A 12,624-nucleotide genomic window follows, 5' to 3' on the forward strand; every position below is an offset into this window, starting at 1 on the left:
TGTGATGAGCGAAACAGAGCTCTGTTATGTTCAAAGGTGGCTGTTATTCCAGGAAAAAGAGTTGGCTTGGGAATCTTTGTGCTTGGGCAATGAATGCTTCTGCTTGTTGGTCTGGATGAGGTCCTATCCTCTGCTGCTGCTTATGAGCATCAACATTCTCTCTCCTGATTATCAGGCACTTGGTTTGGAACCATTTAGCTTCTTGCTTCTCGCATACAAAGAACTCTACACAGTTTGTAAACCTAAACATATCAAATAAAAATCTAATGGAATCCCCAACACACATGAAGGGCATATTAGGAAGAGCTGTTTAACCTTTCTACTAGATAAATAAGAAGTGTCAGGAAGCAAACATGTATTTGTGGAAAATAGAAGTGTAAAATTAATAAAAATTATATAAAATGGAACTTCTAAGTTACCAGATAAACTGAAACAGAAAAAGAACTTGTAATAAAAGCTATGAGCCTGTTCTAATCTTGGGTGCATATCTAAATCTATGGTTCAGAATCCATTGAACATATAGCATTTGCATTTGGCCCATGCTTGGGTTATGGGGGATGGATGTCAATGAGCAAATTTATAGTGTATAAATGGAAATGGCTCTCTGTAATTTTTAAGCATAAGAAGGAACATTCGCTCAAAGATCTCGATATACCCAGGCAAAAAGAGGTGTGGGACCAATGGAAATCCAAACTGGATTTCTCATATTGATGATATTGCTCGAATTTCCTAAGGATCAGCTCAAAATGCATCTCAGATACCTTGAGTCCAGAAGAAAAATGGAACAGATATTAGAAGGGTTTTCTGATTAAAGAACGATAGGTACCTACATACCACAATCCAGGAACATAATGTTATTAAGTCAGGTTTCATCTGAAACAGATCATAAAAAAGATATGCTGGGGTCAGGGCCGGCCTTGGGGCAGGTCGAACTGGGCAACCGCCCCAGGCCCCAGGCCTTGCATCGATGTTTCAACTGGATGCAAGGATGGCTTTCTACAATATTATAACAAGAAAAATAATTATATAGATTAATGATGGGTTTTACATGCTGCTTAACGAACATATCTATAGCAAATTATTGCATGTAGATTAATTTTTTAATGATAATTAATGTTTAAAGTATATTAATTTTTAATAGAGAAGGCCCATTTTTTTCATTTGGCCCCAGGTCTAAAACATGTTAGGACCAGCTCTAGCTGGGGTTCAAGGCAAAACACAGTCGCAAATCTCATATCTCGAACCGGAGAAGAGAGACATATGAGGGTTATCTGATTGTACAGAAAATAAGATATTTCATATCATGATCCAAGATATTGACATGTTATCAAAGCGTTTCTAGGATTGGAACGGAAACAAATCATGATCAGCCCAATAAGGAGATAGCGAGAGAAGATATGAGATTAATGACAGGAAACCTTTAAATTCTTGGAGGAGTTTGCAATCCTCTTCTATTATTTTCATTGTTGCTGCTACTGTTCTTCTCTCAAGTATAGAGATTGGCTTGCCAAAGCTGGTGTTTTTGAGAATCTTCGAAGTTTTCACAATAACAGAGGAGATCAGTCCCCAAACTTACCAAAAAGAGAGCAACTGTGAGAAGAAAGTGGAGCAATAAAAGATTTAGAACAAAACCTTTCCTTGAGACAGTAGGAACAGTTGAGGGAGCCTGCGCTTGGCCTCCACCTCGTGGACACACTGTTAACAATGTAGGAGGCAAATGGAAACTAGCAGCAGAAGGAAAGTGAAAGGCAAATATAGGCTTCATGAGGTTTGGGGGTTGGGGTTTGGGAGTTGGCAAGGCTTCCAAGTGAATTACACACTACACAGAATTTAAAATTTGAAAGGGGATGTTGGGAGTGACGTCAGTTTATTCATTTTATAAAAAGGTAAGAGGCACCCTTGTGCAAGAACAAGTTCTCACACCAAGCAGTTGCGTCCATCCATCTTGTCTTCTATACGACAATCCAAGTCAAAGAACATAATTAAGCTAGACTTGCTTTTTAATGTCTTCCCTTTGCCTACGATAAAAGAACAGAGATACTAACATAATTCTGCAAAAGTATAATTCAGCTAGCAATTTCCAGAAGACATCGAATGTGTAAGAACCTAAATCTTCCATCCAAGGTTATCAAAATGCACATGGAATGTGACCCAAGAATTCCAGAACACGATGATCTTCCAGAAGCCTTGAAAATTTGAAAGCCAACGTGTTTATTGTTTCAGTCTCAAATTAGTTTAGGAATTGCATGCTAATTAATTCAATACATGAAACGGGAGTTCCGAGACAGACACCCCTCATGGCGACACGTGTCACCTGTTTAGAGGGTTCCGAACTCCCCCATGTACAGTTAACACACACACACACACACACACACACATATATATCAAACGGTAGTGCACGGTAACAAATCAATGAAAAATTACGCAGAAGATCTTCCTAAACAAAGAGCCCAGATTCGCAATGGCCGCACCAAACAGACCCCTATTCCCGTTTCAAATTTCCGGTTCGCAGCATAGCTGAAGAATAAAGATTAAAACCCTAGAAAACGATCCCAAGTCCCCAAAAAATCTCACCTTCTCCACCCCCAGATCCCAAACCGGCGACGAAAGAAAGAATCGCATTCCCATTCGCATCAGCCCAGCCCTCGTGGATCTAAATCCCCATAAAAAAAAAAAGCATAAAGTGAAGCTCGAAGACGAGAAAATGGAGGGAAAACAGAGATTTCCATACCTCAAGAATCCAACAAGGAGAGTCGGATAAGGGGGTGAAACGGCAGATCGAGATGGGGAAGGAAATGGCTTCAAGCCGCCATAGTCGCCATCGCCGCACACGGAGAGGATAGAGAAAGAGAGCACTTCCTTTCTTCCCCTGCCCCGTCTCGCACAAACGCTCCAAAAGCGCGCACCACAAAGACCCATCGGGCCGGGCCGATTTTGGGTCGAACTTCGGATTAGGTCCGAAATACTTCAATTCAGATTTGAACCTAATTATACGATCCATTTAGTCTTTCGGGCCAGGCTCGGATACACCTTTGGCCTGGTCCGAATCTGAGCCCGAATTGAAGCCCGATCCCACATCGGTTTAATCTGATCAATAGTCCGAGCTGGATCATCACCGCCTTTGCCATGGCCCTCGCCGCGGGCGGTCCGCCACCGCGAGCTGGATCATCACCGCCTTTGCCATGGCCCTCGCCGCGGGCGGTCCGCCACCGCTCGCCAAGGCCGGGGAGCCCTTCACGGTCGCTGCCCTTGACAAACATGCTGAGCTGGTTCATGAGGGTGGGTCCTCTCCCGGTTTTGCTGGAACACTAGCCGGATTAAGGTTCTCCATTCTTGCGCCTGAGATTGCTTCTCCAATGGATCTGGTGGCGGCGCTGGAGGACGGGTTGGGGAGGAGGGTCCTATGCCCTGTGTCAACCATCATCAATGGGAGGCGCTTCTCAGCCTTGGGCTTCTTCTCGGCAAGGGCCTTCTCGCCCACCATCTTCTTCTCTCTGTCTTCGGCCGGCTTCTCCGAAGCAGGCTTCTTCTCCACCGGCTTACCATTGAAATCCAGGTTAAGGGGAGGGTTTGAGCTTGGGTAATCCCAGCCCTTTGTGACGTGCATTTTCTCTTCCCCACTCACTCCCTCCCGGGCCTTTCACGATCCAAACCCTAACCCTAACGCCCAAAATCCCAGATCAAGAAAGGGAAGAAAGGCAGGCGACCGATCGAGAGAGAGAGAGAGACCGATTTGTGCTTCGATGGAGGAGGAGAGGCTCCCCTCCTCGAGGGATAGCCTTAGATTTCCTTCGGGAGACCGGCCCCCGCGTCTGGAACATCAGCGGAGCCGCAGCCCCTGCCAGCCTCACAGCCGCCCTCACCGATCCTTGACCGGTTCCACGCCATGCTCTGGGAGAGGGAGGAGGAACTACGAGAGGCCACCAGGCACCAGCGACGATCCATTCCCGTCTCCTGCCGCCAGCAAGATCATTCGCTTCTACGAGGAGCTCCTCTGGGAGCTTACCTTCAACTCAAAGCCAATCAGGCATACTTTTTTTTTTTCGAGCTAGCCCAATCAGGTTGGGACGGGTTTGGGCTTAGATTTTTTAGAACTTTTCATGCTTAAGCCCAATTCGAAATTCAAAAATTTTTTTGAACCGAACTCGAGTAGAAGTGTAGCCCGATTTATTTCTAGCCCTAGCACCCAAGTGTTACTGTAAGACTCCAGTCCGAGATCAGTATGATTGGGGTGGGACTCCTTCTGACCCGAGAGCTCAACTTCAACCTCTAGAGGAAGTCCACTCTCGTCGAAAATTCTTCAGTAAGGGACGCTCCGATATTTAAGTCAGTTGGAGCTGGAGAATAGTAGAGAAAAGAGAGAGAAAATAAAAGCATGGGTTGTTCTATGAAGTTGAACTTATTTGGAGGGTCTCCTTGTTACCTCTTCATGTAGAGAGGGAGCTGTAGGCCGTTATGCCTGAATCCGATAAGCTGTTAGGCCCCAGTTTTCTGGGTTGTTAGGCCTTGATTTGATAGGCCATTAGGATAGAAAATTTGCCCACTACTTTGAGAATTAGGGTTGTTAGTCATGAGTATCAATTGTGAGTTTTGCCCTTGTTCTAAAAATTATTAGGAGATTCCAACAAATTGCCCATGTGGCTAAATAGGCTGGTGGCTTGAGATCGGTACAAAATCGAGATTCTGTATTAGTACCCATGCCTAAGATTTTAGGGTGTCATCTTTCTTTCTATCAGTCATGGGTCCTCGTTTCCTATCTTCAGTAAAAATTTGACCTTGGGATCGGTAAAAGTTCGAGCCAAGGGTTGGACAGAAATTGATGATATAAAGTCACTCTGCTTTGGTTTCTTAGATCTTTTGATGTTCAAGGTAGTTTTATTGAGTCGTCAATGAGTGCTCGGTAATGATCTGATAAGAGGAAGGTCGGCTTGGACGGTGGATAACCTCCACAATGTTTTCCCTCCACTTTCAAGCCCGAAGGGGTTTCACTGCTTTGAACGAAGAAAATAGTCGATCTCAAGGTTGGTCTCCGATTGCCAATCTGGCCTTCTCCTTGGAGCATTTACCCGGCAACATTCAACGAAAAAATTCTCCAAGCCTCATCAATATGCCACTTCTCAATTTCCACTATAATTATGAGGGATGGGCGGTTTAAGGTGCTGCGGTTTAATGATTTGAAAAGGAAGATCCGGAGATCAATTCTAGATCCATTGGGGTTTGCCACATGTCAGATGTTGGTAGACCCCATGTTGTGCATCATAGATCTGCCTACGTGGCTCAATCTGAGGGTAGTACAACAAAGAATTGTAGGATTCAACGCTTCTAATGCTAGCCACATGGCGAGATCCGATGGTTTAGGGATTTAATCTAGGCCATCAGTTGATAGTAAAATAGGCCTTTTCTCTATTGCTTTATTTTGCTCTGCCAAATTTCTGCTTCCTGCACCAACTGTTCCCTTGCCACCGCAGTCATCGAAAGGAAATCTTTTTGATTGCCATCATCTTCTTCAGTGCCGTCATCCTTCAAGTCGCCTTATTCTCTGATTGGTCCTCCACTCTTTCTTCATTCCTCCTTGTTTTTTGCCTTTCTTCCCAGCTCGGTTCCTCCTTTCTTTGTTTCCTTAGTTTCTTTTGTGTCCTTTTCTTCTTCTTTCCATTTCCTTAGTTTTTATCCACAATTTCTTCCTTTTTCATGTCTTCTGATGATGGTGAGGTCAGAGGTGAAAACCCTTGTGGTGGCCGAGGTCCTCAATTGCCATCTCCCTAGATCGGATTCGAAGATACTGCTTGGACCACCACCGAGGTCAGCTCCTCATCCGTCTAAACCCCAAAGCACGGATAGCCCTGTGCCTGGATTCCTAGATTTCTAGAGCCCAAGCAATGAAGAGTCAAGTATTATTAAGGATGATCTTAGAAGGTCTTGTATTCAGGTTTCCATCTCTTCGGCCTTCGGACTAGAAGGATAGTCACTTCGAGAGCTATACAAATGGATGAATGAGGTGGCTGGAATGCTTTTTGCTAGCTATGCAATGAGAGATTCAATGGATGACATGGCAAAAGAAGATCAATCCTTCTTTCACACCAAAGATAAACTGAGAATCTGTTTTCTATAGTTTCAGACTGTGAATTGATAGAAACAGGGTTGCATTTAAAAAAAAAATAGAAAGACATCCCTTAAAGTTTGACTCATTCGCATTTAGACCTCAAAATTTAAAAAGTTGCAAATGGAACCCAAAATTTTAAAATCATTGCAAAGTGGCCCAACCATTAGCCTTCGTTACAAAATGTTGTCATGTGAGGATCGCTTGATAGATTAATTTTATAAAACTTCCTAATTGCCCTTCTTATTAATATAGCAAGAAGCTATTGTTTTGACGAGAATTAAAAAGAAAGGAGAAGAGTAACACTTTGAGATCTGTGCCATTAGATGAATGACTCATTCTTTGAGATATATATAGGTGGATAGATGATAAAGCTTGAAGTACTTCAAGATTCATGCAAACAGATGAATGATAGAGGATAGAGTGCTTTGAAATTTGTATAGGTAGATGAATAACAAAAGATGGAGTGTTTTGAGATCTATGCAAGCATGTGAATAATAGCACAACGAGTGCTTTGAGATCTATGCAGGCAAAAAATGATAAAGGATTGAGTGCTATAAGATCTATGTAGGTGAATGGATGATGGAGGATAGACCACAATGAGATTTGTGTAAGTGGATGGATGACAAAGGATAGAGCACTTCGAAATTCATATAAACAGAGTGCTTCAAGATTTGTGCAAGCAGATAGATGAAAGGGGATGAAATGCTTTGAGATCTATGCATGGATGGATGATAGATGATAGAACACTTCAAGATTTATATAAATGGACAGATGATAGAGGATATGGTGCTTTAAGAATTGTGTAGATAAATAAATGACTGAAGATAACAAGCTTTAAGATCTATACAAATATAAGTGATCGAGGATAGTGTTTTAAGATTTGTATAAGTGAATGGATGATAGGAACTGAGTGCTTTGAGATCAATGCAGATGAATGGATCACAGATGAAGCACTTTAAGATCTGTGCAAACAAATGAATCACAAATAGAGTACTTTGGAATCTGTACAGACAAATGGATGCTAAAAAATGAAACTCTTCAAGATCTGTGCATCGATAATTGAGACTAGAGCACTTTAAGATCCATGCTGATACATGAATGACAAAGAATGGGATGTTTTAAGATTTATGTGGATAGATACATGATGAAGAATAGAGTGCTTTGAGATTTGTGTAAGTAGATGAATGACAAAAGACAATTTTTTTGAGGCAAGGATATTTTCGTCTATTTTCTAATTCCACTAATGGCATTAGAATCCAAATAGAAAGTTAGGATACTTTGCAATGATTTTAAAATTTTGGGGTCCATTTATAAGTTTTTAAATATTTGGGATCTAAATGCAAATAAGTCAAATTTTAAGAGGTGCCACTATATTTTTTCTCAAAAAAAAAAAAAAGGGAATTGACGGAACCAGAGCAAGGGTTTAATGAAACTACAGTAATTCTCTCCTGCATTTCCTATTTTTTAAGTGACATAGAACATCTATCAAATAAGTTAAATTTTAAGAGGTGCCACTGTATTTTTTCTCAAAAAAAAAAAAAAAAAAGGATATTGACGGAACCAGAGCAAGGGTTTATTGAAACTACAGGAATTCTCTCTTGCATTTCCCTTTTTTTAAGTGACATAGAACATCTATCTATCAAATAAACATAAAGGAAAAAGAACTCTGTGACGTCCAATCCATTGAATGGTCATTTCTTTCCTCACTCTAACTTAAGGGATGTCATGATTATGCTGGCCGTATCAAAAGATATTTCATTTTCATGCCATCTGTTGTTTTCCCTTCTATGATTTTTTCATATTTTCTCTGTCTTATTAGGGTGGCATCGGACAAAAAGAACTATTTCAGAAGGACAACACCATCAATGAAATTAGACTAGGTGGTAAGGGTGGAAGTGGTACGGATATTATCTGTCTAGAATTATTTTCATATCTAAATCAATTCGGATATGAACAAAAATTTGAGAATTTAACTAATATTCATATCCATCAAAAAAAAATAAATTTAGATAGACAACTATTCGATCTGTATCCGAATGTCTGAATCTACATATAACCTTATATAATTTTTATAGTACTTATTAATTTTTAAAGAAAATATACAATCATATAAATATGTTATTAACTTGATTTATCATCTATTTAGTAATATCTTTGATTCTATAATCATAAAGTTTAATTATCTAAGTTATATCTGTAATTGTATACATACTTTTAGTATCCGAATTATATCTGTATCTATTTAAAATAAATATAGATATGAATTTATCTAAATAATATCCATATTCGTATTTATATTCATCAAATAAAATATATATGGATATAGATATGCTTGTATTCGATCCATGTCTGATTTGATTTTAGCCCTACTAGGTGGCAAAGCACCGAATGAAGTCACATGATTGGGCCACTCTCCGAGTGTCTACATGTTCGACCTCCATAAACCCTTTCCCCCACCTCTTTTATAGGTATGGATCCTATCCTGCGAGCATGGTTTGATCCATATCCTCATCGTATCTTTTTTTCTCTCTCCCAATCCCTCCCTCTAGATATGTTTTGACATCAAGCTCCAATGAGTAAGGTAGAGATAGAGAGATCAAGGAGGGATGGGCCGTAATGGCTTCCACAGGCCGGCCATTAGGATCGGCCAGGGAGAAGAGTGTAATAACCCAGATTTAAAAAAAAAAAAAACCATAAGAAAGAAGAGAACGGAAGAGGACTCCTGATAGAGTCCGTCTTCCCTCTTTGAATCAAAATGGGATTGGGACTCTAGGAGCCTTAGATCCCATCTATAAATTTCCTCTTCTTTATCTTAAGCAAGCCATGAAAACATCAGGCTTCCTCTCTCTTCTCTCTCCCTCTTTTCTTTCGATGGAGTCGTTGATTGCCTTCACCATGCCCACCGAAAATCAAGATCGGAGATGCCACCGAAACCAAGGTAAGATCCCAATCCTTCCTTTTCTCTCTCTTGCTCATCTTCTCACAACCCCAGACCTCACCGCCGGCCATCGATTTTGCTGGAAATAAATTCCAAAGAAGATCCTCTGTTTTCTCCATGTTACCTTGTTTTTTTTCTTTCTGTCACTGTTTGCTGTCGTCGGTCACCAGACCCGATCTCTCGACGTCGTCGGGGACTGCTCCATCGGTTGGAGCGGTGGTCAGTTGGGGGGGAGGCCCTTAGTTCGGGAACAAGGGGGAGGAAGGACCTCCCCTGTTCCGTGAAGAAGAGAACCACACAGGTCCTATGCTCCCATGAAAAGAAAAGAAAAAGAAAAAAAAAAGAAAAAGGAAAAAGAAAAAGAAAAGGAAAAGAAAAAGAAAAGAAAAAGGAAATAATAATAATAATAATAATAATAATAATAATAATAATAAAATACATGTGAGAGAAAGTTTCTCTCATCTCTCTCTTAAGTCTTTCTCTCTCTAAAATTAAACATCATCTCTCTACATTCTCTCTTCATTTTCTCTCTCTAGATTCTCTCTCTAGATTCTCTCTCTAGACCTTTTTTTCTCTCTTTTTATGGATTTTATCTCTCTAGAATCTTTTTACTCTCTCTTTGACTGCATCACAGACTCTAGGATAAACTTGAGATGAAAATAAGATGATCTGAGATTGCTCCGAAATTTGTGCAGTAGATCTGATCTTAGCCCGATCATATTCGAAATTTATAACATTTGATTCATATTAAGTCACCTGATAGGACCTCTGATGATCTCGACCATGATTGCCTCATTTGAAAGATACGAAGATTCTCTCTCCACTTTCTCTCTCTACTTTCTCTCTCTAGAATTTTTTTCTCTTCATGAATTTTCTCTCTCTAGAAGTCTTATGGATCAGTGGAGGATCCTAATACTTAGACAAATCTTAATTTTGGTTAATCCTAAGAGAGGTCCTAGATTTATGTTATTAGGATTGATTATCGATAATTTTTTCCATATATGATTTTTATATTTGATCAGGGTTATGAAGAGATGATTATCTGCATATGATATCGAGTGAAATATTTTGTTAAAAAAATTCATAAATCAAAGAAGAATATTGATTTCTGTGCTTGGATCAGTCACTGGTAAAGGTAAGAATTTCTGTACATGATCATCATTATATATGTTATTTTACCTTTGATTTTATCTCATTGATTTTGCATCATTGGATTTGAGATCGATGAATTTGTTATATCTGAGATACTGATATTTATTTATGTGATTTTGAGCATGAGTATGTTATATCAATACATATGTATCAGCGATTGATGGTATGATTATATGGGTACGACATATTTATTACACTGTAAAATTTGAATCGATTAATAAAGTTAAATATTATAATTTTATGAAAATAAAAAGAAAGAGAAATATGGTTTGGACTGGCCTTGTCATGTGGAATAGCTTGCCAGGAGCTTATGTGTAACATCCCGGCCCAATTGGGCCCAGAATCAGCCACGGCCCATAAAAAAAAAAGCTTCTTCCCCTTCTCCGATTGAATCCGGGAAGAGCGAAACCTTGGGCAACAAGGACTCCAAGGATTCCCTATAAATCCCCTTCTCCCCTCCCTCCAAAGGATCCCAGAGCCCGGTCTCCTCTCTTCTTCCTCCCTCTTTCTTTCTCGTTTTATCGATTTTTTTAGACCCGTGCTCACCAAAAATTGAAAACGGAGACACTGCCGGAGCTCGAGGTAAGCCCCTCCCCTTCTTCCTCTCCCTCTTCGCTTTCTCCCCTGGCCCAAGGCCTCGCTGCTGACCACCGACTTTGCCGAAAATCAGTCGCAAAAGAAATCCCTTGTTTTCTGAATTTTCTCTTGATTTTGCCGGCCGAACCTTGCCACCGGCCGTCCCTTGCTCCACCACCGCCTCCACCTGCTGCCGGACCTCCGACGAAGCCGCTGCCTTCATCGGAGTCGAGCCACTGAACCCTCTCTGGTCCTCCCCCTGTTTCGGCCCAAGGGAGGCCGCGAGAAAAAGAAGAAAAGAAGAAGAAGAAAAGAAAAGAAAAGAAAAAGAAAAATAGAAAAGAAAAAGAAAAAGAAAAAGAAAAGGAAAAAGAGAGAAAAAAAAAAAAGAAAATAAAAATAAAAGAAGAAGAAGAAGAGAGAGAATTTTCCTCTCCCTCCTTTCTCTCTCTTTCCTCTCTCCTCTCTTTACCTTCTCTCTACATTTTCTCTCTCTAGATTTTCTCTCTAGCACTTTTCTCTCTCTTTACGGATTTTGTCTCTCTAGGATCTTTTCTTCCTCTCTGATTTTATTACGGATCCTAGGATAAACTTGAAATGAAAATAAAATGATCTGAGATTGCTCCGAAATTCGTGCAGTAGATCTGATCCCAGTCCGATCCTATTCAAAATTTATAACATTTGATTCATATTGAGTCATCCTGATAGGACCTCTGATGATTTCGACCATGATTGCCTCATCTGAAGGATATGAAAATTTCTCTCTCCACTTTCTCTCTCTACTTTCTCTCTCTAAAATTTTCTCTCTTTTCATGGATTTTCTCTCTCTAGAAGTCTTATGGATTAGTGGAGGATCTAGATACTTAGATAAATCTTAATTTTGATTAATCTTAAGAGAGGTCCTCGATTTGTGTTATTAGGATCGATTATCGATAATTTCTCTATATGTGATTTTTATATTGATCAGGGTCATGAAGAGATGATTGTCTACATATGATATCGAGTGGAATATTTTGTTAAAGAATCTCATAAATCAAAGAAGAACATTGATTTCTGTGCTTGGATCAGTCACCGGTAAAGATAGGAATCCCTGTACATGATCACCATTATAGATATGCTATTTTACTGTTGGTCTTGCATTATTGGTTTTGCATCGTCAGATTTGAGATCGATGAATTTATTATACCTGAGATACTGTTATTTGATTTTGAGCATGAGTATGTTATGTCAATATATATGTATCAGAGATTGATGGCATGATTATATGGATATGACATATCTGAATTGATCATAATGCAAGACAGAATTGATTTGATGAAATCAACACATAATGATTAAATGAAAAAAAAAAGATATATGGTATGGACTAGCCTTGTCATGTGGAACAGCTCCCACTGGCTTACAGGTGGATCAGCCGGCCAGGAGCTCATGCCTGGGACAGCCCGCCAGGAGCTTATGCCTGGGACAGCCTCTTACGGGCTTTCGTACGTGGGACAGCCGGCCAGGAGCTCATCCTGGGACAGTCTTGAAAGACTTTTTATGTAAAAATTGATTCGGATGATGACTGAGGTATAGACTTGGATAGTCCAGAGTCAGAAAGAAAATGTTAAAAATCATGTGATTATGAAAAGAGAAATGAAAGATAAGACATGAAATAATTATTGAATAAAAGTGTTTCACCTGTTAATATATGATGATGCATCTATTTTAACAAAACAGAAAATTTATGGATGTTTGCATTATTCTGGACATTGAACATGAGATTTTATATTTTATTGCTTATCTTTATTTTCAGACTATATTACTATATCAGTGTGATATGAAAATTTTTACTGGACTGTAAAGCTCACATCTC

At 39.9% G+C, this 12,624-nt stretch overlaps 1 long non-coding RNA gene across 1 annotated transcript; it reads right to left on the minus strand.

Annotated features, from left to right (window-relative positions):
• Positions 1-2,176: 2,176 nt before the first annotated feature.
• Positions 2,177-4,013, minus strand: LOC140857056 (uncharacterized). Its single transcript, XR_012140559.1, has 2 exons — positions 2,732-4,013; positions 2,177-2,653 (listed from the first exon to the last, which is right to left on the minus strand). It is a non-coding gene; the product is annotated as an uncharacterized lncRNA (long non-coding RNA).
• Between the last annotated feature and the right edge of the window lie 8,611 nt (positions 4,014-12,624).

Source organism: Elaeis guineensis, chromosome 4 (assembly GCF_000442705.2).
Source record: "Elaeis guineensis isolate ETL-2024a chromosome 4, EG11, whole genome shotgun sequence".
Classification (NCBI taxonomy): domain Eukaryota; kingdom Viridiplantae; phylum Streptophyta; class Magnoliopsida; order Arecales; family Arecaceae; genus Elaeis; species Elaeis guineensis.